At 33.0% G+C, this 11,089-nt stretch overlaps 1 long non-coding RNA gene across 1 annotated transcript; it reads left to right on the forward strand.

Moving 5' to 3' along the window:
* The first annotated feature begins 8,052 nt into the window (after positions 1-8,052).
* On the forward strand, positions 8,053-11,089 carry LOC148602118 (uncharacterized). Its single transcript, XR_015917242.1, has 4 exons — positions 8,053-8,327; positions 9,356-9,464; positions 9,958-10,056; positions 10,624-11,089. It is a non-coding gene; the product is annotated as an uncharacterized LOC148602118 (long non-coding RNA).

Here is an 11,089-nt window from a genome sequence, read left to right on the forward strand (position 1 = left end):
TCCATGATTAATGCTTGTAATGGATAATTTTAGTTTGAAACATGTAAGTGTTACTTTGACAGGAGAGACGACTTCTTGGCATAAAACTGAGAAGAAGCCACCGAAATACAAGTATCATATCCAAACCAGTGGAAAGAGGGATGATACAGATGCTGTTATGGATACTATAATAACTAATCTTATCTTTTTTATTTTTATTATGGCAACAATATACCATTTTATGCTCTTATTCCAGGACAGAATTACATGGAAAATGAATATTCACAAAATTCTATCTCACCAATTGACCACTAGAACCCTGGGAGGAATATGTTCTAATTACAGAGTCTGTAAAAGTTAGCAACCATGAAAATGTTGCCATTTGACTTTTTCCATGATTTATTTTAGAGTTATGGGACTTTGACCACAGAAATGTTCCATGTGTATCTATTATTTTATGCAGGACACAAGTATGATCCTTTATAGTGCATTTTGGCTAATGACTTGTTTTTGACCATGGCAGTCAAGGACAAATACTTCAGATGTATGGAACAATTAAAACTAAAAATAAATAAAATAGCCAATTTTACACAAAATAAGATTATTAGAGGCATTTATATCTGCCTTCATTTTTATTTGACTGCAAAATATTTACTGGAAATTTGGGGTCCTATAATAGTTGACATTGGGTCAAAATCATCCAAAAATTTCTCATAGGCGTTATTGGCCTTGAAAGACGAAAAATGACGTTTTTTGCAGTTTTGAGCCAAATTGTGACAATTATAATAGATAATAAAAAAACATTCAAATGATGAAATGATCCTTATGATAAGACCTACAAACGTCACCATGGATAAAAGTTGTTGGACACTTTTATTCCTTGTAAGAGTTATTGCCCATTATCTTGAAAACTTTAATACATAGAAAAAAAAACAATTTTTAATTAATGAAATGATCCATATGATAGGGCCTACAACAGTCGCCATTGAATCAAAATTGTTATAAGACTCTTTGTTAGAGATGTTGCCATTGAATGGAGAAGAATAATGTTTGAAGCAATTTTCAGCAAATATCTTGTAAACTATAAGAGACAGGTAAATATTTCAATTGCTGAAATGGTCCTTCTGATAAGTCCTACAAAAGTCTTCGTTTGGGTCAAAGTTGTAGGACAAATCCTTTTTTGAGTTATTGCTCTTGAAAGTGAAAACAAAATTGAAGTTTATGGCGTTTCTGGCTCACCGGGCCTAAAGTGCCATGTGAGTTGTTGTCATCCTTTGGTGTTGGTCGTTTTCATTGTCTTGTCATTGCTGTTGTCCGTTTTTATTCAATCTTAAGATCATCTTGACCTCTGAAACCACTTAACACAATTTCATAAAACTTGGTTACAATCATCCTTAGCATGTCTACTCCCAAAACTGTATCTCTTACATTTAAAAAAAACAAAACATTGTCATCACCATATGTCTCACCATATAATTGGCTTATATCTTGCAAACTGTAACAGATAGATGAAATGTGAGACTACAAACCACTGGTTGGACAAGATATATCTATCCTTTAAATTTGAAATTGAACCAATAATAAGCTTTGGAGTTATTGCCCTTTTGATGCTGATTTTACAGTTTTTTTTCTCAGTTTTTTGTTATTTTCGTGGAACGTATAACAACTATCTCACCATTTCCAGCTGTATTATATCAATAAAATGGCTAAAAATTCAGAAAAATCACTTTATTTTCTTTGGAATGATGGCCCTTAAAATGCCTTTTATTAAGAATTTTGTAGAAGTTTTTTCCTGTTATCCAGAAAACGAAAATTAATGAATTGGTATATATTTCATTATTATTTTGATTATAAATGCATAATGATATAAAGAGTTAAAATATGGCAATAGTTTCAATACTGAACAGGGAATCAATTCAGGCTCTTACTTTTTGTGTTCCTTATTTAATTCTAGTAAACAGCAGATTTGATGCATTTTGGAATTTCATTGTTCATCCCACTTTGAACATTTTTAATTGAATTTCAAAATTTAGTGCAAATATTATAGAGTACTAACTAGTTGCTGTGTCCATATTGAATTGTAAGTCCCTATGCTTAAATGAATCAAAAACTAATATTGTGTACACATTTCCCCTTACTGTTCATGGTTTGACCACTGCAATTGTATCATGCTGCACTCCACCAAGCTTCTTATTGTTTGATAACTTGATTACTTGACTATATGGTTCTGTGTAGGGGAGCTTAGGATATTATCTTGTAAGTGTAGCTTATCTGTTTAAATATTAAATTGCATACAGATGAAAATAGACAAAAAAAATCACAACCTAGACAAAAACTAATTCAGAACTAGGACTGCTTATTGTATACATTAAACCTCCATGAATTAAACGTCATTTGTAATGTTAAATATTACAAAAAATGTATATGATTGCAGGAGCCAAAACGAGTACATTTCAAAATTGCCCCACCAGTAAAAAAAAGGTCACAAAAAAGATATATAGCTTGCATAGGTGTGATTATATCATCACCCTTGATGAGGCTGGCATAAAGGCTGTTCTTGATGGTACGACATAGGAAGTTTTTGAGGTGCGGAAGGAACGTAAAGATTTCATCGATAATACACTACTTATAAATCTGACAGAGGATGATTTCACAGCTCTTATTCACCTTGGAAAACGAGATGACTGGTTTAAAGAAATTGCTTCCTATGTGTTTGACAGGTGCACTCTTGTTTTGGCACATAAAAAGGGAGTTAACCCTGAACCCCTGTTAAAGAATTTAAAGGACAAAATGGAAGAGATAAGAAAAATGTACGAAACAGATATGTCTTTGCAAAAATAGATGACGATATTTTTAGAAGAGGTTGAAAAAGAGGTTGAGAAAGAAATCAAGGGCATTTTCTGCTTTTTGTCATTCAATAAGAAGCGAATAATCATTAAAGCTCAAAATGTTAGAAAAGCTATTGATGCAAAATTTGTTGTACAGATGAAATTGGGATTGGTGGCGCCACCAAGGAAAAAGAAAACAAAGGGTAATCAGGCAAACTCACAAGCTTCAGCACCAGGGTTAAAAAATGGGTCTCAATTTACTACCAAAGAAGGAATCACCATCTTGACCTACCCTGCTGATTACCAAAAGTTGAAGGTTGATTGCTTTGACTCCTGCTAGCAAGAATCTAATACCAATAAAGGGCATTGGGCAAGAAATAGCCCAGGCAGCAGGTGGGCAGTTGGAAAAGGAATGTGAAGCAGAAATTACTGAGAAAGGCAATCTTGCTGTCGGGACATGCTGTTCCACAAAACCTGGTTATCTCCCTTACCACTGCATCATCCATTCAGTAGCCCCATCCTGGAAATCGTATGGGGTCGACCAGAAAAAGAAATGCCTTGAAGATCTGAGGTCTGCCATTATATCTGCTTTACACATGGGAAACAGTCATGGACACAAGACTATTGCTTTTACTTCATTAGGAACTGGTAAGGTTTATGTTTATAACTGTGATTATAAGGGCAATTTTAACAACTGGATAAAAGTGTTTATCATTGTTTTTTCATGGATCACAGCCCTCCCTTAGTTATGAACCATTGTATTAGCAAGGTGGGGGGAGTTAGGATCTTTGACAATTAATGTTCCAAGTTCTGGAGAGGAAAATTTTAACTTATTCATTGAAAAAAAAAGTAAAATGATGATTGTATATTTTCCATATTACATTAACAGGGCATATTTTCAGATAAAAATATTGATTTAGGTTGCTGTTGAAATTAAAATTAATTTCTTATCTGACATCAAATCAAAGCTCCCCTCCCAAAGCATAAAAATAATGGTTGCATACCTTGCTCCCTTTGAGGGTTCCTCAGTACTCACTTTCATTGCCTTATCATTGAAAAGCAACCTCCCTTATCAGGTTTCTGTCAAAAAACACTATAAAAGGCAACCTTACGTAAAACAAAATACTTTTATTATATAGATAGCAGTAATTTACCAAATTTTCCCTCGATAAAATTTTCAGGATTTGCACTGAAATATATTCTGTAGTTTCACTCTTCAAATTTCTCTCACCCAAACGTTACAACACAGATATCAATAACAAAATTTAAAATATTTGTTGTAAATAACAACCAAAAGTGGAGATATACTATATGATAAATAGGATAATCAATTGGTAATCATGAATTACCAAAATAGAATCACTCGAGCTTAGAACTCATCAAGATTATATTTGTGCATGAAACTTGTTCTGCACATTAGTTCATAATAGGGATTCTGGTGTTCATGATCCAATTTTTGTTACTCCTCCCAATTAATTATCCTATTAGTCTTTTTTGTTGGTTTTCATGAAAAATTAGTTGAGAAAATATTCTCCATTTTAGGAGTGTTTGGTGTGCCTAAGCCATTCAGTGCTATCCAATACGAGAAAGGCATTGTGGAGTATGGTAAGTACATAAACAAGGGAGATAACTCTCTACAAGACATACATTTTGTTGACCCTGATTTGGAAATGTTCCTGACACTTCAAACGACTTTTAGCAAATATTTGGGCGAAGGGAAACCAATATGATTTAATGAGACTAGCATTGTTTTGAATGTATTTCTTGAAATGTTTATGTGACTGTCAGGTCATACTTAATAATAAGAATTTTGATGCTGTATATTAAAGATATTCGCTGTTCTATTTAAGAAAAACAAGGATTTCTAGGGTTGTGAAATCTTTTAAGATCTTTCACGCAAGAACGATATAAGATGAAAACATAAATGGTTCCGTGTGCTAGTTTTTGAGATATAATCATTTGAAATTGTGGCCGGAAAAGGGTTTCTTTAGATTCAGTGTTTACCTTTAGCCACTACCCCGAAGCCCGGGGCCTAGTAAGAATCGACTTTTTCAAGTGAAATGATGTGTACTTTCTTGTTTCAGTCTAGTTTAATCCTATACAGTGCTCCATTATTCGGGCTAGTCATTGAGAATTTTGAAGGAAAGGACTTGATTTTCCCTAGGTTGTGTCTTAGTAGGTTTTATGTATTACAAACCCGAAGAAATAACAAGAATTTTAAAGAAACTTCTCAAAAAACATTTCATGGTGTTTTTTATGGAATGATTGAAAAGAAAAATGGGGGTCACATGGCAAAAATATTAATGCTTTGAAATGGATAAAACGGTAAATCTTACAAAAATAGCTGAATATGAACAGCAAACATCCTTGAAAATAAAAAAAAAAAAAAGAAAAAAGAGATTTTGATGGTATACCCAATTTATATGTCTAGCAAAGGTAGTTTTATCTAATATGCTTATTTTCTGTGTGTTTGTCTCATAGAATATGTTGTTGATTGAGCTTAGTTGATTTTTATGCTCTTATTTTGTCCCTTTGTTGATGCATCTGTTAAGTTAATCTTAGCTTGTAACTTCTTTTTTTAAATAGGCTTCTTGATGTTTGTAGTTCTCATTTCAGTTTGTATGTGCTGCATGTTTGTTGTTTTGTAATTAATTATGTCTGTTAGTCTTTCAAAAGCTCAACAGAGCTTGACAGCCGTGTTTATCTATTGTTTTAACCATGCCGACTCTGAATAAAGCTTATTTATGTATTCATTAATTTGTTTTTAACTTTTATTTAAGATAGATGAAGAACTTTGTCACTTGAAACCCTGGTATTTATTTTTGAATTCCATTTGGATTTTACAGTCCCCTCCCCAGGCCAGGCAGTGCTCATTCCCCCATAACTTGGCATCCGTCGTCATTAACAAATTTTCAAACTCTTCTCCTCTGACACTACCTGACCAACTGGACCTAAATTTGGTCTGAATGATCCTTGGGGTATCCTGCATAGAACTTCTGTGGGAATTTTTGTTCTGTTGAAAAACATGGCTACCGTTACACAAAATAGAACATACGGGTCAGACAGTAGTTTTTAGCATATATCTTCAAAACCGTTAGGTTCAGTCATGTTATTTTATTTTGCTGAAATGATCTTTATTAGACATACACAAGTCTCCATGGATTAAATTTGTCAGACGACTCCTCGTTAGAGTTATTGCCCTTGAAAGGTAAAATGATGATCTTTTTTTTTTTACATTTTCAGCTAAAATCTTTGACATATAGAATGACACTTTAAATTGCTGAAATGATTCTTATGATACGACCTACAAAAGTTTGCGGAATCAAACTTGTCGAACAGCTCTTTGTTAGAGTTATTTCCCTTGAAAGGCAAAAATTATGTTTTAAGGTGTTTTCAGCCAATATCTTGAAACCTATGACAGAATGAAACTTTAAATGGATAAAATGATCCTTGTGATAAATCCTACCAAATTGTCCATCTTTTCCGAAGCAGTCGTTAACGTTATAGTCTGGCTTTTTACCCTTTGACCTTACAGACGCTCTTTCGTGAAAACGGAAGTCACTTGATCCAAATTCTGTTTCCTGATTCGTCAAATACTGATATCTTAGTTGCCTTCAAAAAAATTGTATCGAAAATTAAAATTGCATGCCATGTGTTATTTCCTGAATGAAATGTAGGATATTATAAGTAAAATTTTACTGCGTCGGCCATCTTTATTTTTAAAGATAGTACTTGTTTTCATTTTCCCTTAATATGTCAAATGAAGTAATTTGCAGGTATTGATTGATAGATTCAAAAATAAATTGTTGTAAATCAGTTGAGTTGTTTGTTGGGAGGGGGGGGCTGGGGTGGGGAATCGGAAGTTCAAACTTGACAAATTGTTAGGGTTATTGAACTGGAAAGATTGTGCGAATTTTTGTGAATTAAATTGGAATTTGAGATTTTTCACGCAGATGCACTGGAGTAAATTTCAATACACTTTAATTAACAAAGACAACTTGTTGAAATGACGTACGTTATTTCTTACGAGAAAGACACTAACTTGGTGAGATTAGTATCAGTTGGAGTAAATTTAAAATAGTTAAGTGTCGAATGATATTTAAAGGTCCAATATATTATATATACACACAGTACATGAAATGCACTGTCGAAGCAAAACCGATTTCCTGAACTATCTTTTTATCTTATGTTTGTAACTTACCTCCAAGAAAGAGGTCAATTTTTTTTCTTTATACATGTATTACATGACAGATTTTAAGACATATTTTGGGCTAGCTATTTGTTTGAAGTATTTGTGATTGTACCGATTTTAAATTAGGTAAATTTTTGCCCTTCAAAGCTTATACACGGAAATATAAAGGATGTGAAATAGAGATTTTCTACAATTAGTGTAAACAAATATATTAGGACAAAATAGATAAGTTGGTCTTATGGCAGTTGCAAAATTATTACTGAATGAGTTATAAGACCCTCAAAATGTTGTTTATTGGACAGGTAAATCCTGTCACCTGTTGAGTCACCTGTTCTGTCTGAGCCATAAAACAATTTTTTTTTTAAATTACCTCAGGGCGATTCTATTCGTCACCTGGCCTGTGTAATGTCGTACGTAAACTTAACCGAGATTTTGAAAGTGGGTTCTAAAAGGGGTGGGGTCTAGAAAAAAAGGGGTGTGTCATAGTATAATATTTCCTCATTTTCACCAAAATTTTGCATGAAATTATCCACATTAATCCCATTATATCATTTTTAATACTTCTTTTTTGAATGTAACAACCAAAGGATTTTGATAGGCTATTATAAAAGTCCTTGTATATAATTATATTTACTGAAAGGATCTGCTTACTAGTGAATGAGTTTTTTTTTCTTTCAATTTATATAAGGTTTTTTATAATTTTATTAGCGAATTAAAACCGTACATGTAACAGGGAGTTATAATTAATTACAGGTCTATGCGTGTAACTGTCACCAATGATTTCACAGTCCATGCTTTAATTTTCATTACAAAACCGAATTACTGCAGCCCGTGAAAGAGGTTCGCTTGCATGCACCATCCTATGGACGAACGGAAATGCCAGGATCCTACGTTAGATCTGGGTATTAAAATGTACACGTACTATGTTTAATCAAGACAAAGTCCCGAGAAAGTACAGTTTCATTCGTTAGCCCAAGGATTTATATTATACATAGCATTTACCTAAATTTAATTCCTTCGCTAGCTATGAAATAACTTTTTGTACAACTATTTACTACGTTACTGGAATGCTCATCTTGTGCGTTCCTACATCGATATAACAACAAGTGTTATACGAAAGGATAATTACAGAGGAAACCTCAGATATGTATTGTCAGTCAGTGGCGAAACGGGGTGCCGAAATCACGCATGACACAAGACGCTTTTGTATACGGTTCATTCCCCGCTATGACCTCGTCCCAGCAGCGAGATAAGTGTTGATGCTGCCGTCGTTCAGAAACTAACGAATTCAATACAGCAATGAATGCATACGTCAAGTTCCGACTACAGTAAGTTAGGAGTTGTACTGCTCCAGAAAATCTGCATGATTGGATCTGACTACTCTGCTCCTGAAACAGTTTCCTCCTTCCACAGTCACAGGTTGGGAACTACAGCTGAATTCTCGTGCGGTGTTTACCCATTATAAAATTAGATTTTTTTTTAAAGTATTTTATTTGAAGCGGGAATATTTATTGTATCTGAAGAATCCTTTTTTGAATTAGGTTCACTGTAATTGTAATATTTAATGATTAAAGTTACCGTGGTCAGGGAATTTATATTACAGGGACTGGTCACTCCTTACCAAGTTTATAATATGGAGTAGGCATTTCCTAAATCAGCGAGCACAGTGAGCTTTACTGTATATGAACCATCTTTGCAAGACTTATAAAAATAATAATGAACATTACAAAGTGTGTGTGTGTGTGTGTGTGGGGGGGGGGAGGGCGACCCGGATGAAAATTTTTGCTTCGCAAGTGCAATATTTTTATTTATATTTAACCAGCAAGCAAAATCAATATTTCCACTTAAAAATATGTCTTGTTAAGTAATGGGGAGTTTTTTACAGCAATACTTATTTAGTGAAAAAATGAACACCCAGCCCTTTTTACAAATTTCTGGATCTGCCCAGCATGTAGCTATTTATCTGTCAAAGAAGAATTAAAGTATTTGTAATCAATTCAACCCCATTTGAACATTAATTACAAGAACAAGTCACAAGTTTTCAGTCAGTAGAATAGACTTATAATTTGTTTACTTATAGTACAAAACAGGCACTACCTGACAATCCTGCAAAAAGTTTTAACTGGATTTGTTGCTTAGTATGTGTTCCTAATACATGTTAGTTCTTAAAAGTTCTTAAATAGAACTTAAAATAAGATATGATGTGTGCAAAGATTGAAATATGTTGATTGGCATTTGTTTTTTGGGGTTTTTTTTGGAGGGGGGAGGGTTCAATTTAACTCAATCTTTACACATGTGGCTGGCATTTTAATACTTGTACAACTAAATTTGTCTAGCTGTATTTTTATTTTTTCAGAACTTTAAGTGAAGACTTGTATTTAAAAGAGAGACACTTACACATTTCTTAGAGAAGAATATTGACCAATTAAAAAGGGCGATTATCATTTAACACATTTACTGTAGCAGTAAATACTTATACATGCAATACTCAGTGATTATTAAATAATTAAACATTTTTTTTTCATCCACAGGTATGCATTTTTTAACATAATCTTGATGACATTGTAAATAGGCTGAAACAGTTTTGCTTTGAATACACAGGAAGCTTTCATGACGCACATTTTAATAGAAAGCACACTTAAACTCGGAAAATAGTAGTGGAGATGTTTGATTTTGTTTTCGTTTAACAGACTATCAGAAACTTTCACGCATACTGTTTAAATGATTAAAAAGTCATCTAATTTTTTATATTATTAAAATTGGAAAGTTAGGCTTTATGTAAAGATATAATATATGCACTAGACTCATAAAGGGAGATAATTAAACTGATTGGTTTTTAATGTGAAAACCTTGTTAGCACAGCTCCTCCAAAACCACTCAAGGTATTTAAAAAAAAAATATGTGAAGAAATGCATCAGTAGAGATTCAATGCAGTACTTTTAGCTTTGTATATTGTAGGGACAACCTGATAATACCAGATGACTATTAATACATTGACCAACCTGATGGATTGGGTTTTGGATCCTGTAGTGAGAGCAACATATGATATAATTACAGGTATTCCTATATATGCATGGTAAAGGATTACTTGTACATGATTTTGATGTTTTTTTTTTTAGGTAATCAGTTTACTTCAAATTGTTATTAATGTTGTGCACTCTGTTAGTTGATTGAGCACAAGAAGCATATTACTTGTAGTAAGTTTTTCAACTTAGCACATTAAATTCTGTCTTTATACATGAATGAGTTACATATAAATACATTAATAAGTTATAAATATTTGTAAGAAACCTTTTAGAGTTGAAGACCTACAGATTATGCTTTGCATGGCTTTGAAAAGTGAGGGGGTGGTTGTTGCCTGCTGAAACTGACCAATCACCCTCATAGTAATTAGTCAGCCAGTAACACAAATCATGTTTACATTAGGTTGTTACTTTATTATCTTTCAAGGTAGGTTTTTGATAATTGGCATGTTGTTAAGCATTTTTAAGATGTATAGCCTTCTACATGCTCTAGGGTTAATTACAATTGACCTTGACATCACATTTTTGTGCTTTGTTTGCATTTTTTTAATTAAAAATCAACCCAATACTATGACATGTTTAGTTCTTAACTATTTTTTAGGTATCATTATTGGTTGGGATTCTATGGTCAGAATAGCTACTGGTATACAGCAAGAAATTCCTGCAAAATTTTAGGAGGATTTTCACATTATATTTAAGAGCAACAATATCATGATCAGATCATCACTACAAAGTGTGCAGTACATAATATGAGCTTTTACTATTATTACCATCAAATGAGAAATTGAGAATCTTCTTTTGGTGATACTGGAGTACAGTTGTAAAGAAATCATCATTGCTACCTAAATATGATATATGTACATACATGTACTTGTGACTGCTAATATTATTCCCACTGAAGCTAAAGTGTTGACATTCAAGAAATAGTTTAGGTGTATCAGCCTCATTCACAGAAGGGTAAAATTGGAGGAAACTGTAGGGATTTAGACATAAGCAACAAACATGTAAATTTTGAAATAGGAATGTAGTTACACGTTTATTCATCAGAAGAAATCAATTCATTTTTC

This window comes from Perna viridis, chromosome 12 (genome assembly GCF_037379345.1).
Source record: "Perna viridis isolate PV_CMFRI_1.1 ecotype Kerala chromosome 12, ASM3737934v1, whole genome shotgun sequence".
NCBI classification, from domain to species: Eukaryota; Metazoa; Mollusca; class Bivalvia; order Mytilida; family Mytilidae; genus Perna; species Perna viridis.